Source organism: Dipodomys merriami, unplaced genomic scaffold (assembly GCF_024711535.1).
Source record: "Dipodomys merriami isolate MVZ:Mamm:240054 unplaced genomic scaffold, mDipMer1.0.p SCAF_20, whole genome shotgun sequence".
Classification (NCBI taxonomy): Eukaryota; Metazoa; Chordata; class Mammalia; order Rodentia; family Heteromyidae; genus Dipodomys; species Dipodomys merriami.
The window spans coordinates 12,122,473-12,147,322 of record NW_027203382.1 but is presented as its reverse complement, the minus strand read 5'-3'; the positions used below and the strand labels follow the sequence as shown (position 1 = coordinate 12,147,322).

The window sequence follows — 24,850 nt, the reverse complement described above, 5'->3', positions numbered from 1 at the left end:
CCTGTTTCTAAGGCTCATATTTTTCCCACTTTCTTTAACATCAATTAGTTGTATAAGAGGGCATTCATTTTGACATGTCCATGTGTACATATAATGTACCTTGATTAGACTCACTCTCTCCATCAGTCTTCTTCATTCTTCTCCCTTTCTGGAACCAATCACAAGCATTTCCATTTTCACATGAGTATATAATACATTTTATCCACATTTTCCCTCCTTCACCCTCTCCATGCATCCTCTGCTCTTTCAATAGTACTTAGTTCCTTGACAAGATTTGTTTTACAGTTTTATCATTTATTTAGCTTATGATACTTGTTCAAGGAAATCTTAACTGTTAGAATTTCATATAAGTATGTACAGTATTCTCACTAGACTGATGGCCTTGTTTACTCTCACTTTCTCTATTCCCTTTGACTTTTGACCCCAGATTATTCTTAGTGTATATATGTGCAAGACACATTTCATTTTCACAGACTCCACAAGTATAATATATGATAGAGATGATACTATGAAAAATATTCAGACAGGAGATTTCTCTTCAAATTGAACTATAAGGAAACAATATACATAGGCTGCCAGAGTGGTTATCTTGTAGATAATGTTTGCCAACATGTCTGATTATTTTTCTTTTCTTCATCTGATAATGCAAGAGAAGGACAACTTCCTATCCCTTAAAGTCAGTAAAGGGAATGATGATTTGGACCCTAAAAGTGTCATTTTCAAGTGAAAATAACAACAACAACAACGACAACAACAAAGCTTTTGGTTGTTGCAATTTATTTCAACCTGGAGATTATTCCTAACTATGAGCAATAATGAAGCCAAAGTCTACTAGTAGTCTTCAGATTATTTTGCTCCTAGAATGTACTGCGTATTGTTAGGATATTTTGTATGAGAAACAATTTTAGAGTTACTTAAAAGATAAAAAACAAGTTTCACATCTATTAAATTTTGTAAGATTGATCTAGGTTCATATCTTTTTAAAAAATTTTTTTATTGTGAAAATAATGTACAGAGGGGTTACAATTACATGGGAAAGATAATGAGTACATTTCTTATCAAGCATTGTAGCCTCCTCCTTTGTTTCCCCTTCCCATCCCTTCCCATCCTCCCCCTGCCCTCCCCACCCAATCCTCCCCGCTCCACCTCCCCCCCCACCACCAAAATTGTAAAGTTCGTTTTCGAAATAACGACTTGTGCATCTCATTGTTGCAATGGGTCCATCTGTATCCCTATTTAAACGGTCTGTTTTTCCCCTTCCCCTCCACAAATTATACCGACATCAAATACAGTGAAAGCAGGGGTTATACTGTGGGGGAGGGACATACAAAGCAACAAAGAAATAATCTTATAAATGTGTTAGAAACAATCGCATGAAAGAAAAAAAAAACATTTGAATACATATCTTAAGGTTCATTTCCCTAACATCAACTTATCTGACCTTTTCTGCTTGACTCAGACATATACTAGATATTGCAAATAAGGGAAACCATGGGACCTATGTTTCTTTGGGCCTGGCTTACTTCACTTAATATAATTTTTTCCAAGTCTTGTTCAACCACTTTGGAAAGTAGTATGGAGGTTCCTCAAAAGACTCTACATAGAGCTCCCCTATGACCCAGCAATCCCACTTTTGGGCATTTACCCAAATGTTTACAAACAAGACCACACGAAAGCTACCAGCATGACTATGTTTATTGCAGCACTTTTACTATAGCTAAGATATGAAACCAACCCAAATGCCCCTCAGTAGATGAATGGATCAAGAAAATGTGGTATATATACACAATGGAATTCTATGCCTCCATCAGAAAGAATGACATTTCCCCATTTGTTAGGAAATGGAAAGATTAGGTTCATATCTTAGCTCATACAATTACTTGCTAATTATGCATTATATAAAGTATATATACCACTCTTTGGCTCAATATTTGTTGGTAAATGGGAAAAATCAGGCTTGTGTCAGGTGATTATATGAATGTAATAAAATTGTGTGTTTCCCAGTGCTTAATAGTGTTAGTGGACGGTGTGGAAGATCCTCTTTAAATATTCTCGACAAAATCAAGAGTAGAAACAGTTGTAAGATAACAGAAAGAAACTCATGTTTTTGTACCAGGAATGTCCCCTCCCCACACTTTGATTGGCAATGTTCACTGCAGTTCTTGAGTAATGTTAAAGAGGTGTGCACATACTTGGAGCCTTAGCTAGTTAATTGGGCTTATTTAAATTCACTCCAGAATGCACAAAAAACCATGAATTTCTCTCATATAGATCAAATCAATACATTTGACTGATTCTTATTTAATTGTGCATTTTATTTTGAATTTATTGAAAATACAATCTTCTCTTAGGTTGAGATCCCTACCTATCATCTTTTACCACAGGAATGTTAATCTCTAAGGTAGGCTGAATATCATTCTCCTATCTATCAACTCTGCTTCTTTTCCAAGACAGCAACTACCAGCAAAGTTCTAAGCAGGAAGCAGAGAAAGTAGTGCAGGCATTCCTGGCATGTAAATTCTGCATACCAACATTCAATAAGTAAAAATTCAGGATAGAAAAAATGCTGGTAATTACTCTTGAAGGAAAGCAGTGTAGCACCCAGGAATCACTCATTCAAATGTCAGACATCACAACAATGGGGACAAGAAAACAACCAGCTCCACAAAGGAACTACTTATTTAAATAATCCATGCAAGCCACTAAGAGGTTGGTGAGAGTGTTCAGTGATTCACCTTCTGGCAATAGATCTTAGTATTGTACATTTAGACATTTAGCCTAAATAGTTTATTTTGAATGCTAACTACAAATTAATTGAAGGATTTTTCACCCATTCTTGCCAAGAATTGGTTGGGAATGGCTAATATTGGTGGTAGATAAGTGAGAGACAATCTAGGAGGAGCATTGGGCAACTTTTCCCTTTATTGCCTCAGTATTAAGGTGAGAAAGAGATACTCATTTTTTACATGATATGTTTGGATATGATACCTGAAACCACTATATTCACTTTATGGTCCAGAGGGCATCATTCTGAAGATAAATTTAACACAGATTTCTTTGATAATATTGTTAAACTTCTAATTAGATAATCCTAGAATTATATTGCCAATAATCATTTACTATATGGCATTATTCTTTAAGAAATTTGAGTTGGGGTTCATGGTACTTGTAAATTAAGTGTTAAAATTAGTACTATTAGATTCAGAAATTAATTTCCCTTAAGATACATACTTATTGAAGAAAATATGTTTATTGAATTTATAACATGTGTGTAGTAAAATATAACCAATGAGGCTGTATTTTATGAGGTAATCTATCCTGTGAGGTTTTAAATAAACAGTGAGTCTTTACTACAGCACAGTGTTAGTGTACAAATTTCTATGTGGTGTAATAAAGTGTGCTTAGACTTAGTCTTGTGAGATTGAAGAAGATTTTTCTGTAGATCTGAGTTCTATTCTGAGATCAGAGTGACTAAGAATATTAACTAGGCATATAGTCATGGTTCTGTGAGTAAGTGTGAGTGGCTCTGTGTGTGTGTGTGTGTGTGTGTGTGTGTGTGTGTATGAGTGTGAAATGACATCACTGCTGTTGTAACTGAAAGCCCACAGTCTCAAGTCCAGCTACTCCCAGAAATTGATTTTATATCAAACACAGACTGAATACATTAGACAGCTAGAAAGAGAAAAGTGCCTTTTCTTTTTTTTCTTTCTTTCTTTCTTTCTTTTTTTTTTTTTTTTTTTTTTTTGGTCATGGCGCTTGAACTCTGAGCACTGTCCCTCAGCTCTTCAGCTCAAGGTGAACACTGTACTGCTTGAGCCACAGCACCACTTCTGGTGTTCTAGTTGCTTATTGGAGATAAGAGTCTCATGGGCTTTCCTGCCGGGGCTGGGCTTTGAACCGTGATCCTCAGATCGCAGCCCCCTGAGTAACTAGGATTATAGGCATGAGCCACTGGTGCCGGCACAGAAAAGTGCCATTTTTAAAGGTCAGAAGGAACTAAATCTTCTCAGGAACTTCAAAGAGATCAGTATTGTCCATAGTCATCTCTAGATGTCAGGTATTGTTTTAAATAGGAAGTGTGATGGCATAGAATTGAGGGAAATTTTCTAAGCTATACATTCAAATTTGTGCAAATACAGGTTATTACTTAAAACCAAAAGGATGGATGAAGATCACTGTAGAAGGGAATTTCTAGAATTCCAACAGATAAGGTTTTAGGAAAAATAGTAAAGAATATTAAATAAACAGATATAGATGTAGTCTAAAATCAAGACTATGTGATCTTGAAAGCAGAGATGTACCAACCTGAGAAATGCAGAAAATGAAAAGCAAATTTTTTTTCACAGTTCCTCTGGACCAATTACTAAGCAAAAGTCCTGGAAGCAAAGTTGTGGCTCAAGCTTTGAGCCATAAAGCTCAGGGACAGTGCTCAGGCAATGAGTATGACCTCTAGTGTCCATAAACATACCACACACACACACACACACACACACACACACACACACACACACACACATATACACACACACACACACACACCAAAGGTGGAGCCTTGTAGAAGGTATTCAGGTGTTATAGTGATGTTACTGTTATGACCAGACTAAGACAATGTTTTAGGACGGGATCAGACCTTGTGTGACTGGTATAGATTTTTTTTCTTGTTCAAAGAGCAAGGCTGTGGCATTCATGGGGCTCTTCTACCTGACTTCTTTAGGTAGCTGAGGACAATCTCTTCATAATCTCCAGCTACCAGAGTCTGGCCAACCCCTCCCCACCCAAACCCAAAGTCTCTTTTATCAGCTACACAAAACAAACAGGTAAAGATAGTAGAGAAAGCAAAATCTTTGAAACTCAATGTATTCTCCTAATCATAACCCTGCCCCTCATCTCCAGTGACCACAGGTGTTTCTCATACTAACTTTTCTTATAATTGCTTATAGACAGATGCTCATATTGTAAGTTCAATAATCAAACTTTTGAAAGGAATCTATATTTTCCCTTTCATGTTTTTACTATGAAGCAGCATGATATCACCTAGCATATATTGTATAGAAAAAAATGTGAGAGCCACTGAACAAAGATGGAGTAAATTTGAACTATATTCATTACTAAGTTGGGTTATTAGCAAGATTTTTAATTTGGGCACCTATACTATAGCCACCAAATAAACCTCTTCTTGGAGTCATAATAAACAAGTTGACACATATGGAAGTGATTTGACAACCTTAAAATCAATATGAATAAGTACAATTGTTCTTACATATATGTTCTTACATATAGTATGATTGTACTATAAGTACTATTGTCTATTTGTTTTATTATTTTAAAAGTTAGGCAAGAACATTGAAACATTACTCATACTATTAATACCCTTGTAAAAGGTATAATCTAAAGAATGCTGTGTGTGCTTGTGTGTGTGTGTGTGTGTGTGTGTGTATGTGTGTGTGTGTGTGTATACATGGCTGTGTATGTGTATAAATTCCAACTTGCATTGTATTTATTTGTTGAACATTTTTAGAGAATCTGTTTCGTTCCTAAGCACCCATTGGCCTTATTGTCACTAGATGGCAGAAACAGATCCTACTTCTGTGGGAAAATGAGTTCATTTTGCATTCAAGAAGGGCACAAAAAGCTTCCCACAGACAATGTTTACAGGCTTTCTTTATTTTGACATTTCTTCTGAATACATTAATGTTTTTTGGAAATTCCCTGTTAGGTCCCCTGCAGGGGTATGCTGCAAAGTGATCTTGGCTTACACAGAAGAAAGAATGGCTTGCATTATGCATTTCACATTGCAGTTTATAATTTTAGAATCCCATACTACTTTGTTTAAGAGCGGGATAAGGGACAGAGTGCAGTTAAAACAGAGAAAAATCAAAAATCTGTATTACATTACTAAAACATGCCAGTATAATATTTCATCTGTGCAAAAAATGACTTTATTATAATTCATTCTCTTTAATGTAAAGTAAGTTGACAGCCAAGGTGTCAAATATAAATATATTGTGAAATTTTCTGTGTGAATTTCTGTACTGGAGAAAGGATTTTCTTTTCTGTGTTTTCTCTTTTTTTCTGCCTTGGAATGACTTATTGTTTCAGAGTAGTATCGGTGTCTTATAAAATTCAATGATTGAGACAGTTACTCATTTTAAAAGCCAAATTGATGCTGAAGCTTTGGAACAATGTTTTCTTGCAATTCAAACAATCATTGAGCTTGTACATGTGACAATTATAGCTTCCCTTAAAAATACCTAAATAGAAATGGCTTAATTACAAACTGCCAAGCTCGGAATTATGAATGAAAGATCATGTCATATTCATGTTCCCAAATATCTGTGAAAACTTTTGATAAATAGTCTTATGTTTAAAAAACTATTTTTGTTCTTCTTGGAAAATATTTTTAGCTCTATTAAGATTATATTTGGTCTATGGAAAGGAGAAGTTTATATAACTTTTGTTTTCTTAAAATGCAACTTTCAAATACATTTTTGCTGGAGTTGTGGCTGTGGGAATTCCAAAGCCATAGGAAGAAATGCTTGGTGAATTCATTTGCATGCCAACACCCAGAATGCTTTTCCAGCTCACTGCTATTTAATCTAAGTCAGCTGGTGTCAGAGCCCTGGGAACAAACTAAAAGATTTTTGACATGCTTCTTTATGCATGTACTGAGTTCTTTTTCTGCACCCAGTACACAATGAAAACTCAAATTTTTCTTCTGAAATATGAATTGTTTTCTGTAAAGACTTGAAAATTTTTTAATCTCTCATTCAAGCTTTTCTTTTAACTCCCTCCTATGAAAAAGTATTCTAATTACTATTGCAATAAAATTCTAATTGATAAGTGAGTTAAGCACTACTAGAAGGAATTTGTAATAAATTGAATACAGAGTAATAAGCGCTGTGACTCAGAGCATGGGGGGGGGGATTAAAGCACATTTTTCCATCTTGAAAAAAAAGCCAAATAAGAGAGAGAAGAGTACTTTTGGGGAAATCTGCAGGTTTGGTGCCTGGAAGTTGTTAACATCTCTTGCAAGTAAAACATAGACCAAATCCATTTTAAAGGATGTTCACTGGTAACAGTGCTTCTCAATTTGAAAGTGTTTCCTATACTGATGAATTTAAACTACTTGATGTTAATCACAATTATTTTTAATGTATTAAGAGGTGGTGGTGGAATTGGAGGTATGGTTTTACAGTTATTGTTTTTCAGAAATGAATATGAGTGTTTAAATTAAATTATACAATATCCATGATTTTCTTTATAACAATAGCAGAGGAAGAACTGGCTGAGACAGACATGAGATGAATTTGCCACATGTTGATAATTATTGACCAATCTATGCAATGGGAGCATAGAGGTTTATTTTACTTAATCTGTTCTTAAATCCATTGACAGTGTTCTGCAATAAAAAGTTTTAAAAGAAATGAAATACATCATAGGTCTGAGGGCATATGTGTTTATACTTTTTTTCCTGAAAAGAATGTTGATTTATGTTGTCAAGCATATTGTTACACACAGCTGTGTAAAAGAATGTTATTTTTGTTCAATTAATACATAAGAAATGATGAACCATATATAGTTTTCTTGATTAGTATTTTTCTTACATCTGCTTCTATAATCTTTCTGCCTCTTCATATTTATTAGACCCTATTCAACGTTAAGATAGTTTATCTCATTTTTGTAGAAACTATCTTGGACCCTCCATCTTCTTACTATGCATTCTTCTCTTTGAAGGATTTGCCAAATAAATTGTTGACTTTTTCCCCCTATTTTCTTCCTACTATGGCAGTCATACCTAAAAACTAGTGAAAATAAATATCTCGGTTTCAAAGAAGAAGCTGATAATGTCAACACCACATAGGAAGTGAAAAGAGAAAGATTAAGACTTTGAAGCCAAACACGATGAAGTTAACAAAATCCTACCTCAAAAAAAAAAAAGTGTGCCTCAAGTAGTGGAGACCTTTCTTAGTATGTACAATTTGTTGGGTGCAATTCCTAGAACAGATAATAATAATAAAGAATGGAAGGAAGGAAAGAAGGAAGGAAGGAAGGAAGGACGAAAAGAAGGAAGGAAGGAAGGAAAGAAGGAAGGAAGGAAGGAAGGAAGGAAGGAAGGAAGGAGGGAAGGAAGGAAGGAAGGAAGGAGGGAGATAGAGAGAAAGGGAAGAAAAATATACTTTTTTAATAATTTAGAATGTTTATTGTAGCTCTGTGGATTTTTTTCATTTTTTTAAACTTTTTATTGTCTTGAGTTAGTGTATTCTAACAGTCTGAGACAGGTCCATTCACAGATGCAAATAGCCCTGCCTTGTGATCTGATCTATTTTAGTATTTTTCTCTGTAGACAGATTATCTTAGCTCAACATAATATACCTAAGAGGCACTGAGTTACAGGGAAAAAATGTTTCATAGCATTTCTGAAGATGTATTTTCTTTTTTTTTTTTATCATATTCCTTCTTACATGTACCAAAATCTCATATCAGCAATGAGTTCTGGGTTGCAAAAGAGGATTTACTGTTTGCACCTGTCTGTAAGGCTTTGTTACAAATTAAACAAACATACATACAAGTGCTCTGAAGATGTATTTTCATTTTGCATTTATACATAATCTCTCATGCTCTATTGTTTTATAAGAGCAAGAACTGTTGTTCTGTGTATATGATTTTTAAAAAATCATCTCACTTTTCTTCCCAAAGCTCTGGCATGTTCCTTAAACCATTTAGAAGATAACTCAAAGTCTTTTCTTTTGAGGGGGGTGGATTCATGGACAGTGTGGTTCCCTACCTCTTTCCAGTACCCTTTGACCTTTAGTGTTTTATTTCTGCCCAATTTCTCATATACCTTAATAGATGATAATACCAAATGCCCCCTCTTGCCACAGTGTGTGTTCACTGTAGTCCCCCTTGGCTAGGACAGATTTCCCTGATGCATTGTATGAAGTGCTTCCTCTTTTCTAAGTTTTTTTTTTTTAATCAAATGGGACCCTACTGAACAGCTTTACTTAAACCCATGCTGAAAACAGCAAATGATGCTTCCACACAATCAGGCATCTTTATTAACCTATTATCTCTTTTATTTTGGTTTATTTTCTCTTCTTCAGCTCTGTTTCTGATATAACCAGTCTATGAGGACACAATTCTGGGTATTTGATTCATTTTATTATGGGGATGATTTTTTGTTACCTAAAGTAACTCGATAAATATCCATTTAATGAATAGGCATGTCAAGCACTAGAAGATTTAAAAGGGATGAGGAATTCCAGCTACAAAGAAGGATTAAATAAGGATAGAGGTTGACCCATTGTAACAATGAGATGTGCAAGACAGTATGTTGAAAAACAAACTTTACAATTTAGGAGGGGGGTGAGGAAGAGTGGAGTTGTGGAGGTGGGAGGGAAGGGATGGTAGGGGAAAAACAAAGGAGGAGGCAACAATGCTTGATAGTAAATGTACTCATTATCTTGCTCATGTAACTGTAGCCCCTCTATGCAGTATTTTTACAATAGAAAATGAATTTTAAAAAGTCAGTCTGCTTATGTGTGAGTCTATCATGTACTATTAGGCAAATTAACTTTATCTCTTAGTACCTCATTTATATTTAAACTGATTGTCATAATTCCACTTACCTTATAACAATGCTATCAATATTATGTATAAAATCCTTTTTAGGTTTACTTGTAATGCCTAGTACATACTAAACACTCAACACATATTTAACCTTATTATTCTTACCAGCAAAAATAAAAGCAATTGAAGGATTATACCTTTATTAGGAAATATTTATTGTATTTCATTCTGTTAATTATTTTGATGAATATTGTATTACAATGATCAATAGGACTTAGATTTACTTCAAAAGCTATCTTATGAGACCAGAGTCTAAAGACATATTTGTCATTTCAGTAATTTGAAATTAACTTGCAACTTATTATCATGTATTTAGAATTAAAATATGCTTTTGAGGGGTTGGGGAAGGTGGTTCAGTGGTAGAGTGCTTGCCTTGCATGCCTGAGGCCCTGGGTTTGATTCCACAGTACCACATAAGCAGAAAAAGCTGGAAGTGGTGCTGTGGCTCAAATGGTAGAGCACTAGGCTTAAGCTGAAGAGCTGAAGGAGAGCATACAGGCCCAGAGTTCAGGCCCCATGACTGATATATACATATACATATATATATATATATATATGTATATGTACATATATACACATACATATATATGTATATATATGTTCTTTGGGGGAATAGCATTTTACTTTATACATCTGAAAATAGTTCAAATTTTCAACAGGTGTTAGCAAGAAAATATTTATCAAAACTTTACTCTGACAAAGTTCTCCCTTCAGCTCATATGCTATTGATCCTCAGCTCAATGAAGAGAAACATAAAAAATGTAATAATTATGCTCTCACTCCAAAACCTGTGCTTTATAAGCACAGGAAACAGTTGATGATAGATTTGGGATGCTGCCCCTTTGGCATTTATCTTACTTGAAAAGTTATTTGTCTTTGAATTGTTTTCCCTGCTAAATTGAGACAGCCAAAAGGAAATACAGTTTATGGCTAACAATAACTTGTATAAGAAGTTTCCAAAATCTATTCCTACTGCTACAATAGTATAAATGTGATCAGGTATGTGTCATTCAATACCTGTTAAAGTGAAAGAATTCTTCAACACTTTTCTTTATTTTTTTCTTTTTAAACTGGGCATGGAAAGTTCATGCTTGTAATCCTAGCTACTCAGGAATCTGAGATCTGAGGACTGCAGTTCAAAGCCAACCAAGGCAGGAAAGTCTGGGAGACTTTTATCTCTAATTAAATAACAACCAAAAAGGTGGAAGTGAAGCTGCGGCTCAAGTAGTAGAGCACTAATCTTGAGTAAAAGAAGCTCAGGGAAAGTGCCTAGTCCCTGAGTTCAATCCCTAGGACTGGCACACACACACACACACACACACACACACACACACACACACACACACACACAAACACACACACACACAAACACACACACACATTATATATCTATATCTAGATATTTCTGTATATATGATACCTATATCAATATGATATAGCTATATCTATGTGTATATCTATATCAATATCTATGTATTCCTTTATACTTTTGTTGTACATTGCCTGATCCCTTGCTTATCTTCTTAGAGTTCTGTTGGCCAGCTGGCTGTGGTATTACATTTTCTATGCTAATCAGCATGTCACTTAATGATCACTTTCTCCATGTTAAAAATTAAAAAAATATGGGGCTTGGAAAGTGGCTCAGTGCTAGAGTGCTTGCATTGCATGCATGAGGCCCTGGGTTCGATTCCCCAGCACCACATAAGCAAAAAGAAAAAAAAAACGGAAGTGGCGCTGTGGCTCAAGTGGTAGAGTGCTAGCCTTGAGCTGAAGAGCTGAAGGACATCACCCAGGCCCAGAGTTCAGGCCCCATGACCAGACCCCCCAAAAAAATTCTTAAAAAACAAGAGAAAGGTATTTTTAAAAGCAGTTTGAATATATCTCTTAGCAAATCAGCAATCTGTTTATAATTTAGACATCATTAAAAAGACCAGTTACCCAAGCAAAATCATTTCTAATGGTTGCTGGTCACAATCCACAATGCACATTTGAGTATATATAATTCCTTTAGATTTCAAATTTCAGAGTTTTAATTCAAATAAACTTCACTACAAAGGATTAGGATGACAATCTCTCCTCACTCTCCGCACTCCTTGGGCTTCACAGGTAGCGTGGATATGGAGAAGGCTGGTGAATTGTGTGAGGAGGTACATTGTGAGCGACCCTGTGAGAGGCTTATTTTATTTTCTTTTTTAGATTTTGAATGAGAAAATGTATTTATATTGGAGAATAATATAACATAATATCATTATAATTCTTAAATTTCAGGATAAAAAATTGTTTTTTAGTTAATTTCCACTCACAAATTCTCTAATAGCACAGAAAATTTAAGGTGAATGATTTAGTTTCATTAAGCTCTTCTTTTGATCTTTTATATCTGTAGTTTCAAAAATATTTTCAGGTACTTTTGAAAGCCATTTGCCAATTTTCTACTGAGCATGTTTGGTGGTAGGGACATTGGTTTGGGGAATTGCAAACATGGGCCTATGAATTAACTCTTTTAATAATTGCCATGAGTTTTCAACAGCTTTAGCCAAAATAGATGACTATCTCTATTGCTAATTTATTCATTCATCACTGGTTTTGACTTTCCTCAAAAGAATGAGAGGGAAGCCTCATTCTTCTTTTTAACTGGAAAAGCATAACTTTACTATAGCAAGCTAGAGTACAACGTTCATGACTCAAAAGCTAATAAAATGATAAGCTTCAGAGTCGAATATTCTGCTTAAACATAGGAAAAAAATGAGGCTTAGTGTTGAGAAAACAAGAATGCTATCTGCACAACTATGCTATGTCTCCTACAAATTAGAGCGAGATCTGATGTTAAGGCAATGTCCTCTTGGGCAAGAAGTTTAGAACCTGGTGCTGAACAAAGACCAAAAAGATTTTTTAGCAGTGTTTTAAACTCTAAGGAATGTTTATACTTTTAGAAGTATAGGCATGCAGTGAAAGAGAGACAGGGTAGAGAGAAAGAGAGTATAAGAGAGGGAGATGGAGAGAGAAAGTCAAGCAGTCAAGCACTTCTTTTGAATATACAGAAAAACACACGAATACAGTGATGGGTCGGGTACTTGATAAGAGACACATTGAATTAAAGTGACCTTATAGGAATGTTTTATAAAATGAAGCAACATGAGCTTAGTGTATGTATAGGAAAAATTATATACTTTGTGGTAAACATGTAATGATATATGGACACAAATAGAAACAATCAAAGTAAATTCAGGTTACATCTCAGCATAGGATTATTTTTAGGGTGGCTAGGGGGGAGGAAGGAAACAATCTTCATTTTTCTTAGACAATTTCATAAATTTAAGGATTTAGGCACAATTTTCAAAATATTATTAGATGTGTGAGGCAAGCAATGGAAGTAACATTTTCTAATTTCCAGAAAGAAAAAATGTGCAAGGAGATCCTTTGTTGCATGAATACGTTTCAGAAAAAACACAACTATTTCATGTCCTTAGCATAATTTACATTAAGGTCTTATTCCCCTCTCCTTAAGCACACAATAAGAAAATAAGACTTCATAGGAAATGATTACTATATACAAGTTAAGCATTAGATAGCTTGCCTTTTAATGTAGGATTTATAATCATACAATATAGAGTGAGATAATAAATGATCAAATGTTGAATCTCATGGTTGGCATGCACGTAACCGTACCCCAGGTCACTGAGCCATGCTTTCAGATCAGCTTCTACCTTTTTCCTCTTCTCCGTGGACCAAAACTCTCATCAAGCAATGTTCCCTGGACAGCTGGTTCTGCCATGAGCCATCTGGAGTTCCTACTCCCCGGTGATACCCATTACCGAAAAGTTTCAAGTCCTCAACTTCACCTTTAGGGAATCTATATATCATTTAATGAGACATCCAGCAACACATTTGCAGAATGATACTGGCCAAAATAAGAAGTGCTTTTAACAATTTTGTTTTAAGAGATAATACAACTTATGTCAACACCATTGAGCTCAAGAGTTAAACAGCAAACCAAAAATTGAGCAATGATTATGTGTCAAGTAGTGTGCAAAGGGTTTTAAATGTACTATTTCACCATGTCACAAAGTAACTACTTTAAATCACAAATCAGAAATCTGAGAGTTCTATAGATTAAGTCACTGCTGCAGGGTACATTGACTAGCACTGTAACTTCAGACTCTCTCTATTCATTTCTCTTTCAACTCGTGGTCATTGAGGCTTTGATTGGATTAGAATATCATTTTAGGTACAGGGGATTAAAAAGATATATAAGCCAGATATTGCCAAATCAAGAATTCACATTTTACTAGACCAAACAAGTATATGAATAGCCTGTAATAATATATGACAAATTCTAAAATAGAACTGTACATGCAATTCTTTGGGGGCAAGTATGTGAGCAAACACAATGTCCTGGGGAAGGAGAGGGAGAATTCACTGTACAGGTGCATTTTTTAACTGGGCTATAAAGTGTGATTGGATTCCACAAAAAGAACCTCTCATATCCTAGAATGATTCAGCTTGCTCATTTTGTTTCTTATAATTTGAGAAATTTATAAGGGCTCATTTCAAAGCAAACTCTATTGTTTTTTGATGCTTTTGAGAAAGGGATGAGGGGGAGCAGTAAATCATGCAACATAGACAAAAAGAAGTGAAGAGAAAACAGAAAAATACAAGTGGGAAGAAGCAAAATTCAAGAAATAGGAGATACATGTACATATATGAAACAGAGAGATGAAAACCAAGATAAAATTAGAATTGACTGAAGAAAAGAAGATAGAAACAGCAGAGGAGGTGTGAGGTGTTTGAAGACCGATAAAGTGAAGAACAGAAGATCACAGCACAGGAAACAAGAGAAATTAGGGCAAGAAGGTAAGTGAAACGTTAAAAAAATATTATAATGTTACTTTAGGTTGATATAACAAAAGTGTGATAATTTTTGTGAAATGTCTTCTCATAAAAATAGAAAGTGCTTATTAAAAATGGCTGAAATCAGGAATATTTGGAGCGTGTGTTTTTCTTGGTTTGCAGAGACAGACACAGCTTTAAATGCCACAGATTAAGGCAAAAACAATTTTAGACAGAAACTTTCAAGATCTAATTTTCTTGCTATAACTCTAATCTGTATTTGACACAAAGAACCAGGATGCTGATGTTGGAAATCCATCTTCCTAAAATGTAAATAAAATAAGCCATTAACTTTTCACAAAGAATGACTGGCTTTGTGTATCTATTTTAAATTAGATACTTCATTTGTATTTGCAGATTTGATATTCTTTTAAAATTCTGATGTCTAAATTGTATGATATATACCTGAATTGATGTAGGTTCAGGAATCAGAGGGCAGTTAAGGAAGTTATTATGCAAGGCTGACGCTTTGTGAAAATTTTGCTTCTGTTTCAATAAAATTTTTTGTGCTTAAGTCCCATGACCAACCATTGTCTTTTGTGGATGTTGTCTTGATGATTTTAAAGCTTTAAAGGTGTGTGTATGTGTGTGTGTGTGTGTGTGTGTGTGTGTGTCTGTGTGTGTATGTGTGAGTGTGTGTGTGTGTGGTTGTTGTTGTTGTTGTTATAATAGAAAGACTTTAGGGTGTGGTAGACTTTTCTGACTCTATTGCTATAAACTCTTGCAACAAATAACAAACAGCCGAAGAGAGAAATGGCAAACATTGTCTGTATTCTCTGTGCACTTGGCAGGGATTTTTCATATTGTACATTATTGGCTCTGCTGTGTGATAGCACAACAGAGCCTTTGTAATGCTCTCGGCAGAGCTATTTATACACTGCAACTCTACTAAGTACCCTTCCCTCTGCTGGTGTTCTTCCACAGATTCAAAGAGAAAGTGATTTGCCCGAATAAAAGAAGTATGGATTGGCATTGCTCAGAGCACAGGACATTGTACAAGTAAAATACATCTTTATAGAACTCACATTAAATATCATTATTTTCTATTGAATGGTAAAATGAAGCATGGCCCACAGTGAAATAAAGAGATATTTCTCTGTAGCAGGCCAAAAAAATTATAATCAGGTTTGCATGCACCTGAGTTTACTGTTCAAACTATTCAGTCTCAAAAGCCATGGACTCTGGGACCATGTGGCTCTCTTTGATTTTATTAATCAACTCTTCAGATCAAAACTATAAGGGGGAGGGTTTCAAAAGACTTCCTTTCACTTTCTGAAAAATTTAAATGATTGGTTTTTTTCATGCTACCCAATTAAGAGCAAACATGGAAGCCAATAAGAAAAATGAGAGCATGGGTGATTTTTCTCTTGGGTGTAGCCTACCCAAACCAGTAACTGTATCTAAAATTGACAGGTAAATTTGCAAGGATGAAAAGTTATAATATCCCTCTTGTGATTGACAGTGGATCTTATATACTTGAAGCTCTCCTACAATCTCAAATTTAACCTGAAACATTAAGGTTTGTTGAATTCTGAATGAATTCATGCTTGTACTTTTATAAAGATGTCTAGTTGATATGACATTCTAGCATTAACTAGACATGGGACATGTTTTTTGTTATCAGATTCAATCAACAAGGTCTTAACTGCAATCTGACATTTGTATTCATATTAAAAGATCTGATATTTGGGTTCACTCATATTCAGTTAGGACATGTTCAAAAGTCTGACTTTTAAAAAAAATAATAAGCAGAGGAGATACTAGCAGAATGTGGGTGTTACAGTTAATGTCACACTGACACAGAATATAGGAAATGTCAGTGTTCAGTACTTAAGGTGGACCATAAATATCTATGTAGACACCTCCCCGCAAAGGGATTGTGATGAAATGTTATTTGCTATTTATTACTTGTTGGTTACCTAAGACACAAGAAGTGTAAGTTCCCGGAATTACCATCACCTTAAGGTGACTTGGAGGAGGAAATAACAAAAAAAGGAAAAGTAGCATTTAGTTGTTGTTGCTGTTTTGTTTTATTTGTAAATTAAGGTTTGTCATGTACTCAATGACAGCTTTGATGGAAATTAAAAGCAGGTTACATTATTCTCAATCACACATAGTTGCAGATCCATTCTCTTCTTGGGGGATTGTTTTTGAATCTTTTCCAACCATGACACATCCAATTATTAGATGACATGTTATGATTTGTTGAATGGAAACCCTTTTGTGCAGCTGCTAAAAGATAATAATAAAAAATTAAAATAAAAATAAATTTAAAAAAGCATTTGAGTATAAACATTTATGATCAACAAACCTGTTTAATTAATTCATTCTGTGAAAAATTTGCAAAAATCCTGATATGATCTATATTCTGAATTTCCAAATTATAGATTTGAAATACAGAGAGCTTAACTAGATATAAAAAGGCTATACATAGTAGTCTCTAATTTGATTTTTAATAGGAGCTATAGAAGTTTTCCTTGAAAATTAGCATGTTAAAAGGAGGCACGGCCATTGCAAAGACCATTAGAAGTGCACAGCTTGGGCGTTCCTTCACAGTGATTTCAAGGAGAAGTACAGCTTGTGGCTGTTTGGTCATTTGTGTAACACAGTTCTTCTCTCAAATGCATATGGGAAATCAATTACTTGCAGTCCAAAAGACATTACCATGCTGGGTCCTCTCAAAAGTTCTACATTGAAGAAAACCTTTTACTATTTTTTTTTTTTTTTGTCAGTCGTGGGGCCTGAACTCTGGGCCTGGGCACCATCGTCCCTCAGCTCTTCAGCTCAAAGCCAATGCTCTACTACTTGAGCTACAAAGCCACTTCCAGTTTTCTGGTGGTTTATTGGAGAGAAGAGTCACAAGTACTTTCCTGCCCAGGCTAGCTTTGAACCAGGATCCTCAGATCTTAGCCTACTGAGTAGCTAGGATTACAGGCGTGAGCCACTGGTGCCCAGCTTCAACCCTTTACTCTTGACATATTAAAAATATATGTGACTGTGGAATTATTTCATTACCCAATGCTGGTTGGTACAGAGAGAAACCAACATTTCAGATAATACATTTTGGACATATCAACAGATAATGAAGAAAAATTAACTGCATTAAATAAAGTAGCCTATTAGATATTCAATAATATACCTTGTTACTTTATTTAATGTTCATTACAAATATATCTCATAGATGCTATCCATCTTTTAAAGATGAAATAATTCAGGTTCAGGTAGATTTTAAAATCAGAGCCAACATGCTTTGCAAAGCCAGATAGCAAAACTAGAAATGATTTGGTTACAGAAACAAGAATCAACAGCTGCATCAGAATTATAACCTAGATCCATGTAATTTCAAAGCCTGCAATATTCTTCTTTTCTTATGTCCTGAGAATACTTTGATGCGTAGTTAAGTGAATAACCCAATTTTTATTCCGTTTGGTGGTTCAGAAGGAGAAAAAATAGATATACTGAAAGGAAATTTTTAAAAGTAATTTTGTTGATCACTTATTTATTATCATGTTGTTATTGAGATATCAGCAGTGTCTTGCAAAAGCTTACCGAGAAAGGCATGCAATTTATTTTAAAATCATAGGAGCTGGTGGCTCACAACTCAAATCTGTGAAGGCTGAGATCTGAGGATTGTGGTTCCAGGTGAGCATCAGCAGACAAATCTGAGATACTCTTTTCTCCAGAACCAGAAAAATAAAAGCTGAGGGGTGGGGGATGGGGGAAGCTGGAACTGGAGGTATCAAGTAAGTGGTAGAATGCCAGCTGTGAGCAAAAAAGCTGAGTGAAAGCATAAAGCCCTGAGTTCATGCCCCATTACGGGTACATGCACTTAAAATATTTAAATGACAATTAAAAACAGCATCTATGCTGGTGCTGATGGCTCATGTCTGTCTTCTCAGTTACAGGAAAGGCTGAGGTCCAGAGAATCACAGTTCAAGGCCAACTCTTGCAGACAATCTAAAGGACTACATCTTCAAAAGAAAAAGTTGGGCACAGTGGGATAAAGCTGTCATTACAGCTATGGCAGGAAGTGTAAAATAGGAGGATTAAAATTCAGGCCAGCCTAGACAAAAACAAGACTTTGTCCTAAACATAAGCAGAGAAAAAAGGACTGCAGGTATGTATCTAGCAATAGAACTCCTGCCTAGTAAGCATGAAACAGTGCTTGTTTGGAGCCTGAATGAATAGAGTTGAAAGTTTGGAGTTTAAGTACATGTTGTATAGTGAGATAAATGTTTTTCTTACTATTTTCTTGTCTTAGGATTTATTTCCCATAATCTGCCTCTCCTTACATGTTTAGCAACTGACTACAACACTACTCTTTTTCTCAGTATATTTCTCCTTATTCCAGGTCTCTCCATAAAGCACTGAAAGACGTTAAAAACATTATAAAGACAAAAAGTCTGGCATCAAGTGTTCTCCACATTTCTAGTCTCCCTATTTTGAAACCATGATTTATTCTTTCTATTCTTTCCTCAAACTTATAATCACACTCTCTTGATGACCTGATTTCCATTTCACACAGAAACAAAGGCAGGCAGGATCCCCACTAGGCCCATGACAATCTGTGTTCCACTTTCCCTCTGTGGTCAGGGACTAAGTAGATACCTGTTTGTAAACAGGCAATTTCCTTTACAAGAATAAAGATGTCTGTATAGATGTCTAATAGATATTTGCCATTGATTCTACCTGATTCATGTAACTGTAACCCCTCTGTATATCAACTACACCAAAACAATAAAAAAAAATCTATCCTCCAAAATCTTGTGAACTTTCTCATGAGATTTGTGCTCTAATCAATATACACATGCGGGTAGGTGGCAGTGATCTCCATGCTGTGGCATTCTCCTTTCAGTTGCCTTTTGGGGAATGTTTTGGCTACAGTTCATTGAGAAAGGTTTTTGCCCATTGGACACCATTTCTCCAGGGGCCATATACATGCCTGCTTCTTTTCATATCCTTGGCTTGTTCTGGAAGACAACAGTATTTGTGAAACTTTTCTCTTTTTTTGAGTGGGGGGTCAATTTTCACTGCTTGAGTGAGCTCAGTAGTAGCCTAGCTTTAATACCATCAACTTGTTGATGACTTTTACATAAGTATGTCTTCACAGACTCCTTTCCAAGTATAATCACTACTGTTTGGTAGTTCATGGGCACATCAAATTGAAAGTGCCCAGAGGAAATCCAAGGAATTCTAATACTGCCTCTTTCTTATCTCTCAATGAAGAGTTCTGGGAACAATCAGGACCTCTCACCCTGTGTAATATGTAAAACTTGCACTTGTCACCAACAGATGTTGAGTACATTTGATGTTCCATGATCACAAGTCAGATCAGGAAACATGGTTAGCTACTTATACAAGGAAAAGGCAAAACTATTAGAATTTTTTTGGTCCAAAGAGAATTGCTATTTACAAAAGACATGACTTTTCTATAGAGCTCTCAAGACCACTAGTGCAAATGTTTGCAAATAATGTTGCAATGCTCCCTCTGGTTTAAGATAAATTTCCTACCACATCATAACCATGCGCAAGTAGTACTTGCAATACATTATGCAGAAGCAAACTACAGGTGTTCTACGAGGCAAAAGGTTGTAATAATTGCCTTTATGTATTTTAACCATTTTAGTTATATAGAACTGTACTACAGTGTTTCTTAACTTTTGTGGTTTATTCAATAGGTAAAAATTTCATAAGCCTGGAATTTTATTGTATGATTTTGCACAATGACTTTGAGAAGCACATATATGATGTTAGCCAAACTGATAATATAATGCGGGACACAGATGTCTATGAAGAAAAATATTGGAATGGCAGAAAAATGACATTTTTCCAAGGGAAATGGGGTAATAAGGACTGAATGCTAAAGATAGAAAGAAGGTAAAGTAAAAAAAAAGAAAGAAGGTAAAGTGCCAAAGCATTAAATATTTACTATCCACTACTAGACATAAGAGCAAATATTTTATTGTCAATTTCATAGGAGAAATTTTCTGGTAATGTTGGATGGAGGGACAAATGTCACTAGTCACTGAGGGGACTGGGTAATAAATTTTATTATATATATTTATATATAATTTTCATTATATATGATTGTTATTATATATATGGCACTAATTTCATGTAATCCTGGATGATAATAGCATTCTGAAAATGATATGGCATCTTTGAAGAGGAAATTATACACAAAGAATGTCTCAGTCTCTCTTCTGTTTACCATTTGTTATGAGAGATAAGTGCTCTTTATAAAATGTTTGAAAATATATACATACTATGGAAAAAAGTGTGAAAAATATACATACTATTATATATTATGTCCATGTGAAGAAAACATATGTAACATAATTTTAATTTATATATAAATGTATTTTAAATACAAATAAATATATCACAAATATATAAATATATACTTATATTTACATATTATATATAAATTTTTGAGTCAGCATCTCACTGTGTAGCTTAAGATTGTCTTGAACTCACTATATCTATGTTGGACTTGAAGTCATATTTCTTCTGTGGCAGATTCCAGGCTGCTGGTTTTATATTTTTAATCCCAAAATGTATGCCATAAACACTTTGGCATTAAAGATTTTCTGACAAAATATTGGTGTTGCTCTTCCTTCCTTCCTTCCTTCCTTCCTTCCTTCCTTCCCTCCCTCCCTCCCTCCTTCCTTCCTTCCTTTCTTCCTTCTTCCTTCCTTTCTTCCCTCCTTCCTTCCTGCTTGCCTGCCTTCCTGCCTCTCTATCTACCTGCCTGCCTTTTTCCCTTCCTTCCTTCCTTCCTTCCTTCCTTCCTTCCTTCCTTCCTTCCTTCCTTCCTTCCTTCCTTCCTTCCTTCCTTCCTTCTTTCCTTCCCTCCTTCCTCCTCCTCCTCCTCCTCCTCCTCGTCCTCCTCCTCATCCTCCTCCTCATCCTCCTCCTCGTCCTCTTCCTCCTTCTGCTTCTTCTGCTTCTTCTTTTTTCCTCTTCCTCCTCCTCCCCCTCCTATACTCCCTTCCTCCTACTTCTTCCCCTTCCCCGCATCCTTCTTTTTTTTCCTGGATAGCACTGAGATTTGAACTCAGCTTCACATCTATTTATTTTTAATATATATTTTTATTGTAATGATACTGTATAAAGGGTTACAGTTACATGAGTAACATAATGAGTCCACTTCCTATTGAGCATTATTACCTCACACTTTGTTTTCCCCCTATCATCCCTTCTCTCCCCACTGCCCCAACTTTTCCCTCCCCCATCCCAAAGCTGTAAAGTTCATTTTCAACATAGTGTCTTGTACATCTCATCTCATTGTTATGATGGGTCAACCTGTATCCTTTTTTCAGCATTTTGTTATTTCCCTTCCCCTCCCCAAATTAGAAAAATGTATATACAAGATGTAGGGCACTGGAATCAAATACAATGACAACACAGGTTAAACCATGGGGGAAGAACATACAAAAAAAGTACCAAAATCACACAGTACATTCTAAGTATATTAACAACAACAGCAAGAAAGATAAAACCTCTTTTGTCCCTATCTTGGAGTTCAATTTGCTTAGCAGCAACTTAAAAAAATATATATATATATAGTTGTAAAGATACTGTACAAAGGGGTAACAGTTACCTGAGCAAGGTAATGAGTCCATTTCCTATGGAGCATTGTTACACCCTTCTTTATTTTTCCCCTACCATCCCTTTCATCACCACTTCCCTATCTCCTCCCTCCCATCCCCACCCCCCCTCCAAATTAGAAAAATGTATATATAAGATGCAGAACACTGAAATCAAATACAGTGACAACAGGGCTTGTACCATGGGGCAAGAACATAGAAAGAAACAAAACAAATCACATAGTACATTGTAAGTATATTAAAAACAACAGCAACAAAGATAAAACCTCGTGTCATTGTCTTGGGGTTCATTTGGCTTAGCATCAGGTTATATGGTCATATGTACATAGCTTTTGACCTCTTCTGCATATCCTAGACATATACTAGTTATTGCAGATAAAGGAAACCAAGGGACCTATGTTTCTTTGAGTCTGGCTTACTTTACTTAATATAATTTTTTCCAAGTCTTTCCATCTTCTGACAAATGAGACAGTGTCATTCTTTCTGATGGTGAAATAGAATTCCATTGTATGCATATACCACAATGTCTTGTTCCACTCATCTTCTGAGGAGCATCTGGGTAGGTTCCATATCTAAGCTATGGTAAATAATGCTGTGATAAACATAGTTGTGCTGGTAGCTTTAGTATGGCCTTGTTAGTGATCATTTGCCCAGAAGTGGGATTGCTGGGTCATAGGGGAGCTCTATGTGGAGTAGTTTGAGGATCATAATACTGCTTTCCAAAGTGGTTGAACAAGTTTACAGTTCCACCAACAATGCAATAGGGTTCCCTTTTGGCCACATCTCCACTAGCATCTTTTGTTATTAGATTTCTTGATTATAGTCATTCTAACTGGGGTGGGGTGATATCTCAATGTTATTTTGATTTGCATTTCTTTTATGGCTAGAGAAGTTGAGCATTTCTTCATGTGCTTATTGGCCACTGTTATTTCCTCTTCAGAGAAGTCTCTCTTGAAGTCTTTAGCCCACTTATTTATCGGGCAGTTGTTTCTTTGAGGATTTGTTGTTGGGGGATTTAATTTTTTGAGTTCTAAATATATTTTAGATATGAAATACTTGTCTGTTGTATGGTTAGTGAAGATCTTCTCCCAATCCATGGTCATTCTATTGATCTTTCTGGCTCTGTCCTTTATCATGCAGAAGCTCTGCAGTTTCATGCAATCCCATTTGTCCAAACTTTCTTTGATTTGTTGTGTTTCTGGGTCTTTATTAAGAAAATTTCAGCCTGTGCCAAGGAGCCCTAGAGATTCTCCTATTCCTTCTTGTAATGTTTTCAGGGTGTCTAATTTGACTTTGAGGTCTATTTGGAGTTGATTATGGTGCAGGGTGATATATATAAGGAACTAGCTTTAGTTTTCTACAGGTGTTTCACCAATTTTGCCAGCACCATTTACTAAAGAAGCTGTTTCCCTTCCATTTTAGTTGTTTAGCTGCCTAACAAAGATTAGGTGGCTATGGGTCTGTGGGTTCATTTCGGTGTCTTTGGTTCTATTCCATTGGTCCTCAGGTCTCTTCTTGTGCCAGTACCAAGCTCTTTTGATTAATAAGACTTTGTAGTAGAGTTTAAAATTTGGTATTCATATTCCTCCAGCACTGATTTTTTTGCAAAGGATTGTTTTTGCATTTGGGGTCTTTTATTGTTCCATATGAATTTTGAGGTTGCATCTTCTATTTCCTTGAAGAATGAGGTTGGGATATTGATAGATATTGTATTGAATTTATAGACAGCCTTTGGCAGTATTGTCATTTTCATGATGTTAATCCTCCAATCCAAGAGCATGGGAGGGTTTTCTCACTTCCTTAGTTCTGCTTTTTTCCTTATTTGGGTTTTTCAAGTTTTCATCATAGAGGTCCTTCACTTCTTTAGTTAACTCCTAGGTATTTTATTTTTCATCAGGCTATTACTAAAGGAGTTGCTTTCCTGATTTCAGCTCTGGTCTTCCTGTTGTTGGCATACAGAAAAGCTATTGATTTCTGAGGGTTAATTTTATACCCTGCTACTTTGACAAAGTTTCATATCAGCTTGAGCAACTTGCCAGTGGAGTCCATTGGGTGCTTTAAATACAAGATCATGTCATCTGCAAAGAGGGAGAGTTTTACTTCATCTTTCCCTATTTGGATCCCTTTAATGTTTGCATCTTGTCTTATTGCTGTAGCTAGACATTCTAATACTATGTTGCAGAGAAGTGGAGAGAGTGAACATCCTTGTCTCATTCCTGAATTTAGAGGAAATGACTTTACTTTTCACCATTAAGTATAATGCTGGCTGTAGGTTTGTCATACACAGCCTTTATTATATTGAGGAATGTTCCATGGATTCTTAGTTTTTCCAGAGCTTTCATCATAAAAGTTGTTGGATCTTGTCAAATGCTGTATCTGCATGTATTGAGATAATCACCTGGTTTTTATCCTTGTTCTTGTTGATGTGATTAATTGTTTTGATTGATTTGTGTATATTGAACCAGCTTTGCATCCTTGAAATGAATCTTGTTTGATCGTGGTGTATGATTTTTTTGTTGAGTTATTGTAGTTAATTGGCCAAATTTTGTTGAGAAGTTTTGCATCACTTTTCATCAAAGAAATGGGTCTATAGTTCTCTTTCTCTGAAAAGTCCCTATCTGATTTTGGGATGAGGGTTATAATGGTTTCATAGGAAAGGTTCGGTAGTGAACTATCACTTTCAATTTCATTGAAGAGTTGGGGGAGTATTGGTGTGAGTTCTGCTT

The 24,850-nt window shown here is 35.4% G+C and overlaps 1 non-coding gene across 1 annotated transcript; it reads right to left on the bottom strand.

The window, feature by feature from the left end:
• Positions 1-8,447: 8,447 nt before the first annotated feature.
• On the bottom strand, positions 8,448-8,574 carry LOC138833063 (small nucleolar RNA SNORA40). The gene has a single exon (XR_011373778.1). It is a non-coding gene; the product is annotated as a small nucleolar RNA SNORA40 (small nucleolar RNA).
• Between the last annotated feature and the right edge of the window lie 16,276 nt (positions 8,575-24,850).